This window comes from Microcaecilia unicolor, chromosome 12 (assembly GCF_901765095.1).
Source record: "Microcaecilia unicolor chromosome 12, aMicUni1.1, whole genome shotgun sequence".
Taxonomy (NCBI): domain Eukaryota; kingdom Metazoa; phylum Chordata; class Amphibia; order Gymnophiona; family Siphonopidae; genus Microcaecilia; species Microcaecilia unicolor.
Window position 1 is genome coordinate 4,945,752 of NC_044042.1, and position 14,382 is coordinate 4,960,133.

Here is a 14,382-nt window from a genome sequence, read left to right on the forward strand (position 1 = left end):
CTGCAGCCTTCTATCAGTCCTGCTGCAGCCTTCTGAATTGGAGTTGATACACACTTCTTGGTTTGACAACTGTATTTTACAAAAGCTCTGCTCCCCCCAGATGTCAAAACTGATGTACACTTCTTATCTATATATCTGGCATTGTGGACACTTGACAACCAGCATTTAAGCACAGAGTGGCAGGCATGGCCCTGGCCACCTTTATTTATTACATTTGTATCCCACATTTTACCACCTATTTTTTTTTTTTATTTTAGTTACATTTGTACCCCACGCTTTCCCACTCATGGCAGACTCAATGCGGCTTACATGGGGCAACGGAGGGTTAAGTGACTTGCCCAGAGTCACAAGGAGCTGCCTGTGCCTGAAGTGGGAATCGAACTCAGTTCCTCAGTTCCCCAGGACCAAAGTCCACCACCCTAACCACTAGGCCACTCCTCCACTGTTGCTACTATTTGAGATTCTACATGGAATGTTGCTATTCCACTAGCAACATTCCATGTAGAAGGCGGCCCTTGCAGATCACCAATGTGGCCGCGCAGGCTTCTGCTTCAGTGAGTCTGACGTCCTGCACGTACGTGCAGGACGTCAGACTCACAGAAACAGAAGCCTGCGCAGCCTTCTACATGGAATGTTGCTAGTGGAATAGCAACATTCCATGTAGAATCTCCAATAGTATCTATTTTATTTTCGTTACATTTGTACCCCGCGCTTTCCCACTCATGGCAGGCTCAATGCGGCTTACATGGGGCAATGGAGGGTTAAGTGACTTGCCCAGAGTCACAAGGAGCTGCGTGTGCCTGCAGTAGGAATCGAACCCAGTTCCCCAGGACCAAAGTCCACCACACTAACCACTAGGCCACTCCTCCACTCCCATTGCAGGCTCAATGTGGCTTACATAGTACCTTAAAGCAGGGGCGTAGCCAAACTTCGACGGGAGGGGGGCTAGAGCCCGAGTTGAGGGGGGCACATATTAGCCCCCCCCGTGCCGCCACCGCCACCACTACCACCACCTTTGACCCCTCCCCCCGCCGCCGACCCTCTCAACCCCCTCCCGCCGCCAACCCTCCCCCGCCGTCACCTACCTTTGCTGGCGGGGGACCCCAACCCCTGCCAGCCGAGGTCCTCTTCTTCTGGCACAAGGCTTCGTTCTGTTTCTGTGAGTCTGACGTCCTGCACGTACAATGTGCAGGATGTCAGACTCAGAAACAGAACGAAGCCTTGCGCCGGAAGAGGACCTCGGCTGGCGGGGGTTGGGGTCCCCCACCAGCAAAGGTAGGTGACGGCGGGTTAGCGGCAGGAGGGGGGGTCCAGAGCCAAATCTACGGGGACCCACACCCCCATGGCCCCACATAGCTACGCCCCTGCCATAAAGGCATTCGCCAAGTCTGGTAGAGAAACAAATACATGGTGATGTTGTGGTCGATTAAGGTTCAGGCAAAATGGGGATAGAGGAGAGGTTATGGGGTGTCGATTACGAGCTTTGGTTTGCTGTGTTGCAGAGTGTAGGCATTTATGTTGGGTCGGTGGGGTATGCCTTTTTGAACAGGTTGGTTTTTAGTGATTTCCTGAAGTTTAGAATGGGCTGTGTGGGTCTTTATCTGTCATTATTTACTGTGTTATTGTTCTAGGAGTCTATGAGCTGCCTCCGCTTCTGCTGTCAGAATCACAGGGAGAAAAGGCACATTTGTGGGAGTTTTCAAATGTATGGGTATTTATCCAATGTGCTTCTTTGCCCAGGGTACATGAAAGGGTTAATCCTTCTCTGGTGCCTACCACAAAAATGCTCTTTAGAAAAGGTTTACTCTACTGGCAAAACGTTATATGGTTCAGCGGCAAAATTCAGCCATTGATTGTATAACTTAAAACAGGCCAGTGGAGATGTGTAAAGAGCAGGTTGAACATGAAACTTGATAGTTCAACACGGATCTTCAACGCTGTACCTACATCCAGACCAAGAAGCCAAGTTCCCAAGAGGGAAACTGTTCAGACAGTCCTGGTTTTAAATTTAACATCTCACAAGCAGCCTGGCATTTATTTAGTCTCTTAAGCTACCAATTAAAAGGTTCCAGTTAAATCCCAGTGAGAATTCTGGAAGAGCAAAAGGACCGAGATGGGTAGAGCAACACCCACCCCTATTCAGATATGTGGTCCAACTTTTGTTAAATGCAATTTCTGAGCAATTTCTCATCCCAGTCAAGCAGGGCAAAACACCCCTCTGTGGCATGCATCTACCTTATTTTATGTATTTTTCACATGGGTTGAGACCAGCTGTGTTCTAGGTTTTTCTTTTTTTTTTTTTTAATATTTTGCATAAGGGCCCCTCCATTTGAACTTCTGTCACTAGCAGGAACTAATGTTGGTTTTTTTTTTTCTTGCAGGGGTTTCAGTCTTGTCATGTCAGTATAGAGATGAGAGGTTTTAGGTTTTCTCATCACTATCCAGTGTTCTGGGTGATAACAATTACCAGCAAAGTGACCATTAAAAAGAAAGGCAGAGAGAAGAGCCCCCCCCCCTCTCCTGAGGTGTCTGGTTGACAACAGCTTTCAGAGCTAGGAGTTCTTTGCTTTTATTTATATTACAGATGGCACCAAACTCAGGCTTCAGGAATTGGTCGTGGCTGGAACTTAGGATGTTAGTACTGGAAAGTCACCCGTGTGGGCAGGGGTAATCCCAAATATAATTCAGCATTGATACTCCTGCCCAGGGCATTTACTGGGTGCAGTGCAAAAGTGACCGATCACCAGACCTTAAGAATCTCACCCTGCAGTTCCTGTTGAGAAGAACAGCTGTGCATGCAGGAAAGGGAAGCCTCAATGCAAACAGAGAGGGGACCAAAATAGCTAAAAGTCAGGAACTGCAATAGTTGTGGGAAAAGATTTCATTAAAGGGGAAGGGGATGGGGGAAATGACAGGGACACATTGAATGAGAGAGCAGGAAAGGTCATGAGAAAGTCAAATACAAAAATCCATTACATAATCCTTCCTGCCCCCTCCCCACCTCCAGCACAGGATATGAGACCTGGGCAGACTGGGCCCCATGCTCAGATCTGCCTCTACTTCTGGGGTACTGCTAGCCCCTTTTTTAATTCTAGTGAGGTACAGGGCAGGGTGTATAATATACCATGATATGGCTAAAATGTCCAACGTGCAGCCTGCTTGTGTCCATTTCCTCAGCCACCTGCAAATATCTGGCTCGCTCTCAGCGTCCCTTCACGGCTACAATGAGCATCGAATACCCAACCCAGGGCCACAGTAGAAAAGGTCAGTGTAATCAAAGTGAAGGGTGACAGTTCCAGACCTTATCAGCAGAGGGGGAAACACTAGAACCTGCTGTGAGAAAGGAGAGGCCCTGTTTAATTTCTGAACTTTGGAAAAGCTGTGATTACCCTGTTCTCTGCTGTACTTATTCTGTCCCCATCCTGGCACATGCCAACTAGGTCTGCAGCGCTGCTAAAGAGTGAACTGGCAGTGGCCCAGTCAGTCTCCGAAGTCGGCTCAGAAACAGCACAAAGGCCACTTCATTCCCTGATGTGGCTCAGGCACAAGAACCGTGTCAGTGTGGCCCAGACCTGCAACACAGAGCAAATACAGCTGGAATATAGTGAAAAAGTGCTCAGTGCAGCTCATCCAGGAGACAGCTTTCTAAATCAACCACAGAGCCTTAGTACAACCATCGACTTGGAAACTTCCAGCGTTCTTGCAGCAGAAACCTGCCAGTAACATTTTTTTCCCCTAGATTCAGAAGTGGGGATGCATTTCATCTCTAAAGGTTGCCACCGGAGCACATTTTTGGGATGACTGGGATGTTCCACACCTTTAATAAAGTCATTATTACACTGTAAAGTTTCTGTACATGGGTTTAAGTGACTTTTGCAGGTCACAACCTCAGAAAGGAACTCACGGTTAAAGGTATGGTGACTATTCTGCCTGCAGTCTTTCTTGACTTTATGGAGAACACTGGGATTTCACACCTGAAGGGGCCATTTTTCTGCTGGACGCTCCAGTATCTCATCTCAGTTATGGGGCCAATGTTTACATGAAACAAGGAGTGGCTTGGTACAAATATACAGACTTGCAAAATGCAGACTCAATCCACACAGAGCTGCACAGCGGCAGCCACAGGGCTGAGGTCAGCAGGAAGAGGGCAAAGTGCTGCTGGGACTGGGAGCAGTCTTCCTGTAGCCTGCCTCACTGCAAAATGACTACTACTATTTAGCATTTCTATAGCGCTACAAGGTGTACGCAGCGCTGCACAAACATAGAAGAAAGACAGTCCCTGCTCAAAGAGCTATGTAATAAAAGTGAGCCAAGTATAGGACAATCAAGCCATTGTGACATCACTGATGAGGTTGGCTCTTATTGGTGGCCTGAGGCATTATGACATCACAATATTAGCTCTGGTTACAAGAGACTACTACTACTACTATTTAGCATTTCTATAGCGCTACAAGGCGTACGCAGCGCTGCACAAACATAGAAGAAAGACAGTCCCTGCTCAAAGAGCTTACAATCTAATAGACAAAATAAATAAAGTAAGCAAATCAAATCAATTAATGTGAACGGGAAGGAAGAGAGGAGGGTAGGTGGAGGCAAGTGGTTACAAGTGGTTACGAGTGTACTACTACTACTACTATTTAGCATTTCTATAGCGCTACAAGGCGTACGCAGCGCTGCACAAACATAGAAGAAAGACAGTCCCTGCTCAAAGAGCTATGTAATAAAAGTGAGCCAAGTATAGGACAATCAAGCCATTGTGACATCACTGATGAGGTTGGCTCTTATTGGTGGCCTGAGGCATTATGACATCACAATATCACCTCTGATTACAAGAGACTACTACTACTACTATTTAGCATTTCTATAGCGCTACAAGGCATACGCAGCGCTGCACAAACATAGAAGAAAGACAGTCCCTGCTCAAAGAGCTTACAATCTAATAGACAAAAAATAAATAAAGTAAGCAAATCAAATCAATTAATGTGTACGGGAAGGAAGAGAGGAGGGTAGGTGGAGGCGAGTGGTTACAAGTGGTTACGAGTCAAAAGCAATGTTAAAGAGGTGGGCTTTCAGTCTAGATTTAAAGGTGGCCAAGGATGGGGCAAGACGTAGGGGCTCAGGAAGTTTATTCCAGGCGTAGGGTGCAGCGAGAAAGAAGGCGCGAAGTCTGGAGTTGGCAGTAGTGGAGAAGGGAACAGATAAGAAGGATTTATCCATGGAGCGGAGTGCACGGGAAGGGGTACACTCTGCAAGTATGGGCATCATGCCTCTTCCTCCAGCAGCAGTCACAGACAAAATGCCACCCAACCTTAGGTTCCATGTCCCCTCCTTCCACCCTGAACGTGGCTGGAACACCAACAGCTTCTAATGCTCTTCAATACCTTCTTGATACATCACCTCACTCCCTTAGTGCTACCCACCAGAAAAGACCAGAAAGGGGACACCCTGCTCCACCAATCAACAATGAAGGCAGCTGCTCCTTCACCTCCACTCCTCTCCCTGGAATCAGAACAATCAGTGGATGAGGGTGCAATCCAGGGAATCTGATACCACCTCTCACTGCATGACTTTCATCACGCCTTCCCTTGGATGCTCCACCTCCTTGGCCTCTCCTGGAGTCACCATACCTATCACACATGCCAGCAGAAACTCTCAGCTCATCTTTCCCTGTCACCCAGCAACACCCCTGACCCATAAAATGAGGTGCTCAGCTTCTTGAAATCTCTTGACACACCAAAATCCATGGTGGCCATAAGTACATAAGTACATAAGTAGTGCCATACTGGGAAAGACCAAAGGTCCATCTAGCCCAGCATCCTGTCACCGACAGTGGCCAATCCAGGTCAAGGGCACCTGGCACGCTCCCCAAACGTAAAAACATTCCAGACAAGTTATACCTAAAAATGAGGAATTTTTCCAGTCCATTTAATAGCGGTCTATGGACTTGTCCTTTAGGAATCTATCTAACCCCTTTTTAAACTCCGTCAAGCTAACCGCCCGTACCACGTTCTCCGGCAATGAATTCCAGAGTCTAATTACACGTTGAGTGAAGAAAAATTTTCTCCGATTCGTTTTAAATTTACCACACTGTAGCTTCAACTCATGCCCTCTAGTCCTAGTATTTTTGGATAGCGTGAACAGTCGCTTCACATCCACCCGATCCATTCCACTCATTATTTTATACACTTCTATCATATCTCCCCTCAGCCGTCTCTTCTCCAAGCTGAAAAGCCCTAGCCTTCTCAGCCTCTCTTCATAGGAAAGTCGTCCCATCCCCACTATCATTTTCGTCGCCCTTCGCTGTACCTTTTCCAATTCTACTATATCTTTTTTGAGATACGGAGACCAGTACTGAACACAATACTCCAGGTGCGGTCGCACCATGGAGCGATACAACGGCATTATAACATCCGCACACCTGGACTCCATACCCTTCCTAATAACACCCAACATTCTATTCGCTTTCCTAGCCGCAGCAGCACACTGAGCAGAAGGTTTCAGCGTATCATCGACGACGACACCCAGATCCCTTTCTTGATCCGTAACTCCTAACGCGGAACCTTGCAAGACGTAGCTATAATTCGGGCCATACCAGTACACAAGATCCTCCTGGACTGCAGGGTTAAAATTTGACAAACTCCCTTCTCCCTGCACCCCCCCTCCCCTGACCTCAGAAAAACTGGAAGTAAAGTACCAGGTCCACACCGCCTCTGGCTTTGAAAAGACCCAGCTATCAATCCATCATTGTCGAGTCAGTTCTGAAGAGGTCCAGAAGCTCTTGCTCCCACTCCAATGCATCCCCTTCCCCAGGAAGGATCAAAAATCCTGAACACTATGGGCAAGAACATTTTCCAGGGAGCAGTGCTCAACTCCTGCATCGCTGCAAATCAATATCAACTGATCCTCTTCCAAGACTCCCTTATGGAAAAGGCCAGAGGTACTTTCACATCTTTAACCCCTGAAAACCAGAGATTGCTATCCCACTTCTTCCATGGCACGGAGGAATGTGGAAACCACCTTATTCAGTCAGTGTCTGATGCCTTCAAAACAGCCTCTCACCTTGCTGATGTATCCATCTTAGTTAGACACTTAGCCTGGTTCAGAGGTTTGAGCCTTCGGGTAGACATCCATGAATATCTGGCTGACATTCTCTGACTGGGAGAAAACCTCTTCAGAAACAATGTCAAAGAAACCATTAATGTCATCAAGGACCACTGCTCCAACCTGCAAGCCCTTGCCAATGAAATCTGGACCTAGACCAGGCCCAGCCCCACCAACCACACCTCGCAGTGTTACAACACATACCACAGATGTCAACCACTGAAGTAACAGTTGCAGCATTATTACGGACCCTATCAATGCCCACACACAAGGGAACAGAGACAACAGAAACAACTTTCCTCTTCAACCGCCAAGCCTATGCCCAGTTTTTGACTGCCAAACTACAGATCCCATACCAGTCGGTGGCCACTTTATGGTGGCCTGGACAAGGATAACCGCAGATTAGTGGGTCGTCTCCATCATTCAACACGGCTACTGCATCAGATTCCAACATTCTCTGCCCAACAAATCACCTCTGACAGCCAAGGATCCAGGTTACCTTGTCTCCCTCTTGTTCATGGAGATTCAAGCCCTCTTCCAGGTGGGAGCCACAGAGCCAGATCCCCAGCAGGAACTGAACCACAGATTCTTCTCATCCAACTTCCTCATCTCCAAGAAGGCGCAAGGGCTTTTGCCAGAACCTGGACCTTTGCCTTCTCAACAAGTGTATCACCACGGAGAAATTCCTTGGGTACCATTCCACCACTTATCCAACCTTGTAACTGGCTGGCTTCTCTAGACTTTAAAGATGCCTACATCCATATTCCAATCCACCAGTTGCAGAGGAAGTTCCTAAGGTTCAAGGTTCTGGGCCACCATTACCAGTACTAGATCCTCCCATTCAGCTTCTTTTCAGCAGAGAGCGTTCACCAAAAGCATGGCAGCCGCTTTATCTCACTTCTGAAAGCAACAAATCTGCATGTTTTCATACCTAGATGACTGACTGATCATGGGGGCCCCTTGCTCCAGGAGACTCTGGCCTCAATCCTGGCAATCATCTCTTTATTCCAAACCTTTAGTTTCCTCATCAACCACAAGAAGTCAGACTTATCGCTAACTCAATTCTTGGAATACATTGAGGCAAACATCTATATGGCTTCAGTCAAGGCTTTCCTACCATCCCAGAGGATGGACACTATCATCACACTTGCTCAACACATAGCTTTCAGGATATGGGTCTGGCCAATAACCCCTCCTATGCTTCCTAGAACACCTCGCCTCACATCTGTCCATTAGAGTGGGGTTTAAAAAACAGAAACATTATATAGACTTACCCCCTAGAATTGTTCCACCTTAGCTAAAAATATTTGCCAAAACGTTTGAATATCTAGAGGTAGCTCAATCATCTCAAAGTCGATGAAAATAACAAATTTATTAACACAAATTTGTTTCATGAATCAGTTCTGCATCAATTATGCAACACATTACAAGTCTATAATGCAGCAATGCTGTAGAAAAGCAACAAAATTTGTGTAGTCCTGTGCCAAGGTCAATTTCTTTGCTATCTGGAGATCCCTGCTGGTGAGATCAATAATTTGCAATAGGAACTGTCTTTTGTCATTAGGCCACTGTACGGTCTGCATTCTCATCACCAGAGCTACTAAGATGATATCTGTACTGCTGTTTCAGGTTCTCTTCTTTGCAAATCTTTTATTCGACAACATCTTGCAAGAGTCTGCTCCTGTCTCTCTTCAAACTGCTTCTCTTTTGCAGCTATTGATCCTCTTCTTTGCTTTTCATGTTGAGCCAGCAAGAACTTGTCTTCATCAAATGTCATCATGCTGACAGAGTTGGCTTGAGCAATGTCAAACAGATCATCAAGCTTGAAGACAAATTCAGCCTCTCTGGCTTGCTGTGTTACAGACTGTCGCCCTTTGTTCTAATTAAGCAAATGCTACTCTCCAAATGTTTGTTCTAGTTTAGTTTGGCAGCTTTGTGTATCTCTTATTGCGATTCTTGCTTTCTGCCAAAATTTTGTAATTTATGTTATTGTAGCAGCTGATGGCTGCTGATGTAACATACTGGGTGATGTGTGATGGAGTTAAATGTTCAATTTGTTGTTTCACTGTAGTTTTCAAAATACCGACAGCCTAGTTTGGTCCACAATTGCCCATATGCGGATTGCAGAATTACTATTTGATGCCTTCAGAACATTGTGTTGTTCAGCTACCAGTAAATGTTCACCAATTTAATGTTTTACCGGAAATGTTTCTTCAAATATACAAACAAAATTATGGGATAAGAAGGTCCTTTTTTTCAAATTTCCACATGCCTCCTCCAGTGACACCTACACAAGCAACAGAACCAGCATACTCAACCGCTCTATCTTATGGTTCATATAGACTCCTTGGTCTATGAAGTACTCTCTTGGTGGATGGACCCAGACCACTCATCTAGTGGCAAGATGCTCCAGTCACCATCATTCCAGTCGACTTTCAGCATGGATGCCTCCAAGCGGGGATGGGAGGCACACATTCTCCTCCTTCAAGACATGACATATCTACTTCTCTGGAGATCAGAGCCATAGGCAGGACCCTCAAGCCCTTCACATCCTGGATCAAGAACAAAACCATCCTCCTCCAGATGGACAAACAAGTAGCCATCAACATACAAGGGGGGACCGTCTCCCTTTGGCTTTGCAGGAAGTCAACAGGATCTGGAAGTTCACTGTCTCCAAAGGATGCTTCCTCCTCAAATCATATCTACTGGGGGGACCTCAACACCCTGGCTGACAACCTGAGCCACCACCTGGATAACGAGTGGTTCCTCCACACAGATGAACCCAAGGGCCTGTTTCAACAATGGGGTACTCCCTCCATGGATCTCTCCACCTGCCAGTCCAAAATAATTACTCCCACTCTTTTGTTCCAAGTATATCTCTCTGCTCAGAATTGCACTGGATACTTTTGTCATTCTCTGGTTGCAGCAGTACCTCTTCTATACATACCCACTCATGTCTCTGGTTGTCAGGGTTGTGGCCGTGCCCTTATGTTCAGACTTACTGTTTCTCTGTATCTAGCTCTGTGACCTCTCCAGTCTGCCTTTTTTCCTATTGTTGCTCTTCCTGTAAGCCAAGCCTCGCTTTGGTCTCCCTGCTTCTGCTTCATTTCCTACATGTGACATCATCAGCCTATTCCTTAAGGACCCAGGGAGCTTTCCTACTTGCCTTTGCAAGAGATCTCTTAATCTTGTGCTACCTGTTTAGATCAAATCCATGCTTGGCTTTGTTCCTGAGTGTTTTACTCCTCAAGGTCTGTGTTTCTCTGAGTCTTGTGTTTCAATACTTTCCTTTGTTTCTGTCAGTTTGCTTTTGAATCTTGTTTCCTGAAAGCCTGGCTGTAGAGCCACACCCTGCCCTTGGTGTCTGTATCTGTTTGATTCTACCCTTGGCTCCTACTTTTAGTCTAGCCCTGCTTTTGACTCTTGATATAGTTAAGCTGTGTTTAAAGCCAACCTCTGTGTTTAGCCAAGCTCTGTTTCTGTATTCCCTATTTTGTTTCCTGTGTGTGTGGTTCTTGTATGTTTATTCTGAGTCTATAGAAGCCAGCATCATACCTGATTACTTCACTGCTATCCAGCTGTGGGTGCTGGTAAGCACATAGCTTCTTTGTGTCTTCCGTTAGTCTGCTTAATCCTTTGCCTGCCAGGTTTGCTTCCTGGCTATTGAGCTCTGTTTCTGTCAAGTTCTGTTCTTGTGTGTGTTTGAGCCAGGTTTTGCTCCTGCTCTATGTTTGAGCCAGGTTTTGCTCCTGCTCTATGTTTGAGCCAGGTCTGTCCCAGTGCCCTGCTAAGCCAAGTCCCTTTCAGTATCCGGTTCCAGCCAAGCCAAGCTCGTTCCAGCATCCGGTTCCACCGTTCCAGAATCCAGTTCCAGTCAAGCCAAGCTAAGCCTGTTTGAGAATCCTGAATCCTGTTCCTGCTAAGCCTGTTTGAGAATCCTGAATCCTGTTCCTGCCTTATGTATTGTCATGTGTCTGTTATTCTGTTGCCTAGCTCCTGCCCTGTCTTGCCTGTCTAGTTGTGCTTTGTCTTGTCTTTCGGTCTAGTCCTGTCCGGATCCAGATCTTGCCTTGTCATGGCCTTTTCTGGACCCAGTTTTAATCTACTTCCGTGTGTTGCCTTGTCTTGCATTTCTGGGTCCCAGTCCCAGTTTTAATCCAGTTCTGAGTTTTGCCTTGTCCTGTCTGGGTTCCAGTTCTGGCCCCTTTGCCTTCTTTTCCTTGCCTTGTCTGGATCCGGTCCTTGTTTGGTCCATTGTGTTTAGTTACCTTTGTCCTGCCTGTGTGAGTCTGTTAGTTTATCTTAGTCCAGTCTGTTCTGATTCCTGCCTGTGCCAGCCTCGGTGATTTGTCTGCCAAAGCTCTAGCTTTGGTCCAAGGGCTCACCATTCCTGACAGTTGTGGCACTGGATTACCAAGACAATCCACAAGATTCAGATGGACAAAACCTCTGTCCTCCTCATCATACCACAGTGATGCAGACAGGCATGGTTCCTGTATCTCCTATGTCTTTTCACCTTCCAGCCGGCAAGCCTGCCTCTTGTCTCGGACCTCATCTCCCAAGACAACAGACATGTCCTCCACCCCAACCTACAGACCCTGGTGCTTACAGCATGGATGTTGAAAAGCTGACTCAATATCCTACACATGCCCCTGGACATCTCTGAAGTCCTCCTGGCTGTCAGGCAAGAGTTGATATGAAGGACCTACTCCTTTACATGGCACAGGTTTCAAGCTTGGTAAACTGCCGCTCAGCTGGACTCCTTCTCTTGCCCCATTCCTTGCCTCCTTCAATAAGTACTCACATTATCAGAGGCAGACCAAAAGACAGTTCCATTAGGGTCCACTGGAGTATCATAGCTGCCTATCATGACCAATTTAGTCATAAGAAAATCTCCACTCATTTCCTAGTGCCCAAATTCATGAAAGGCCTCTGCTGAACATTCAACCTGCAGTCAGGTGACTTCTTCTGTGTGGAACCTCAACATTGTCTTACAGCAATTCATGCTACCTCTCTTCAAGCCTTCAAGGATGCCCCATCAAGCCTCACTTGGAAGATCCTTTTACTCATCACCATCACATCTCTCAGGGCACCAGAAATACCTGCTGTCCACTCTGCCTCTGCATGACCAGGCCATTCTCAAGAGCCTACCCCTGCTTCCTCCCCAAGGTGGTCTCTGCCTTCTACATCAACCAGCCCATCATACTTCCCACCTTTTTCCCAGAACCACATGCCAGCCCAGAGAAACAGCATATGCACACCCTAGACTGCCCACGAGCCCTTCACACCCACATGTGTAGAACAGAGGCTGACTGCCAGGCCTCACAACTCTTCCTCTGATATGACCCCAACAGACCAGGTGTCCCGGTCACCAAGTGAACTTTATCCCAGTGAGAATCAGACTATATCACATTTATTTATTACAGTTGTACCCCACCTTTTCCCACCTATTTGCAGGCTCCAACCAGCCCGGCCTTCAGTTCTTCAGGACAGCCTGTAACCTGTAGTTGTGAAACCTTGGCTAACCTGCACTGCATCCCCTGGAGGATGTATCAAATGTTGTCACCTGGTCCTCGGTTCATTGCCTGGACTAGGTCCTCCAGGTGCCCAGCTCATTTGGACACACAGTCCTTCAAACAGTCCATGTGCCTAGACAGCTGAGGGTAAGACTATGGACGGTGTGACAAAAAAGGTCCACAGTTGACTAGTGTCCAAAGGGCAACATTACTGTTGCTTGTGTGTTGCAATGTTCTGCAATGTGTCACCAGCCTGTGTGTTATTTAAAGTTGCCCTATATTACCTCGATGTTGAAAAATCACTGCTCGTTGTTATGTTTTTCAGTCAGTTGTTCCATGGGAAGTTTCACCCCACAATAATAAACCTATTCTCAAAACAATACCTTACACTTGCCTCTAGTCTTCCATAGAGAAAGAAGGGGGCAGTTCATCTTACCACAGCACTTTATAGGCTGCAAGGGGTGGCAACCGAAAACACCTTCGCTCCTTCACCGACCACCCCTTCCGGCCCTTAGTTTGGGAGTCACTCATATGTGGTTGAATGATCCTGCATTGTCTGTGGAGAAAGTGAGGTTACTTATCTGTAAACACGATTAGTGGGCCACAAAATCCCACCCACCATCCCTGCTGGATGAACCATCCAAAGCCTGGGAGGCACCGAGAGAGGAAGTAGGCAGGCTATGGGGAGGGGATCTAGAGACAAATGCTCATTGTGACCTTTTCGGAAGGTCTTTCTGAGGTCTGGGAGAGTGTGTTTCTGTCCATGGCACTGTGAGATGACATCACCCACACGTGGCTGATCTCCTGCTGTCCTCGGAGAACCTCTGTTACAGGTAAGTAACCACACTTAAATGACTCCGATCCTAGATGTTTCTCCTCACTTCCCCATCCCTAAGGATTCTCTGTGTCCTCAAAGCTAAGACGAGTCCTTTAATTCTGAAAAAAGACCAGACACGGGCCGTGTTTCGCCATAAAAACATCTGCCTCAGGGGTCCAGATTGTTCTTATAGATTGTGATAAACACAGTGGCTGCCCTTACATGAGGAGGCCACCAGAGGGCGCTCTCCCACTGAAAACCGGGAAAATGCCCATTCGGGTCACTAGAGGGAGCTCCAGGGATCTAGCTGAGTATTGACTTGCATGGGCCAGTAGAGGGAGCTCCAGGGAGATAGCTGGGGGAGTGAGAAGAGACTTCTAGACCCAGATCATTCTGGAACCAGAGGGGCGAGGTCTTAAAACGTGGGGAGGTTTATTGGACACCTCATAAATAGCTTCCTCTCCGTAGAGGAGGGAGGTTTTCCCGAAGGAGAAGAGATGAGAACCTGGAGACCCTGAGGCCTGGAGGAGAAAAGGGTCCTGAACTGATTGGCAGCCTGAAGACATCAGGGGGAAAGGGCAGGTACTTCCCAGACTCAGGGGGCTATGGTATGGATGGACTTGTGGTGAACGGTGTGTTCAAAGGGGGGAGGACTGTGTGTCCCAAGTACTGAGAAAAACAGGCTGCAAAGCCTGGGGTTAGAAGTCCCCAAAGTATTGATGGTAGGACTGAGCCCAAGTATTTGTGTGGAGAGGCTCAGTGTGAAGACATGTGAAAATATAAAGTATTTAAGCTGGAAGAAGTGTGCCAAGGGGCTGGAATAAAGAGCTGCCTGAGGAATAATATATGCGGTTGGTGAGGACTATCTAATTTGTTTATTGAGAACCAGGTCACCCTGAGCGAACAGGGGTAGCACACTAATCTGCATACAATTTGCATATTGAGAAC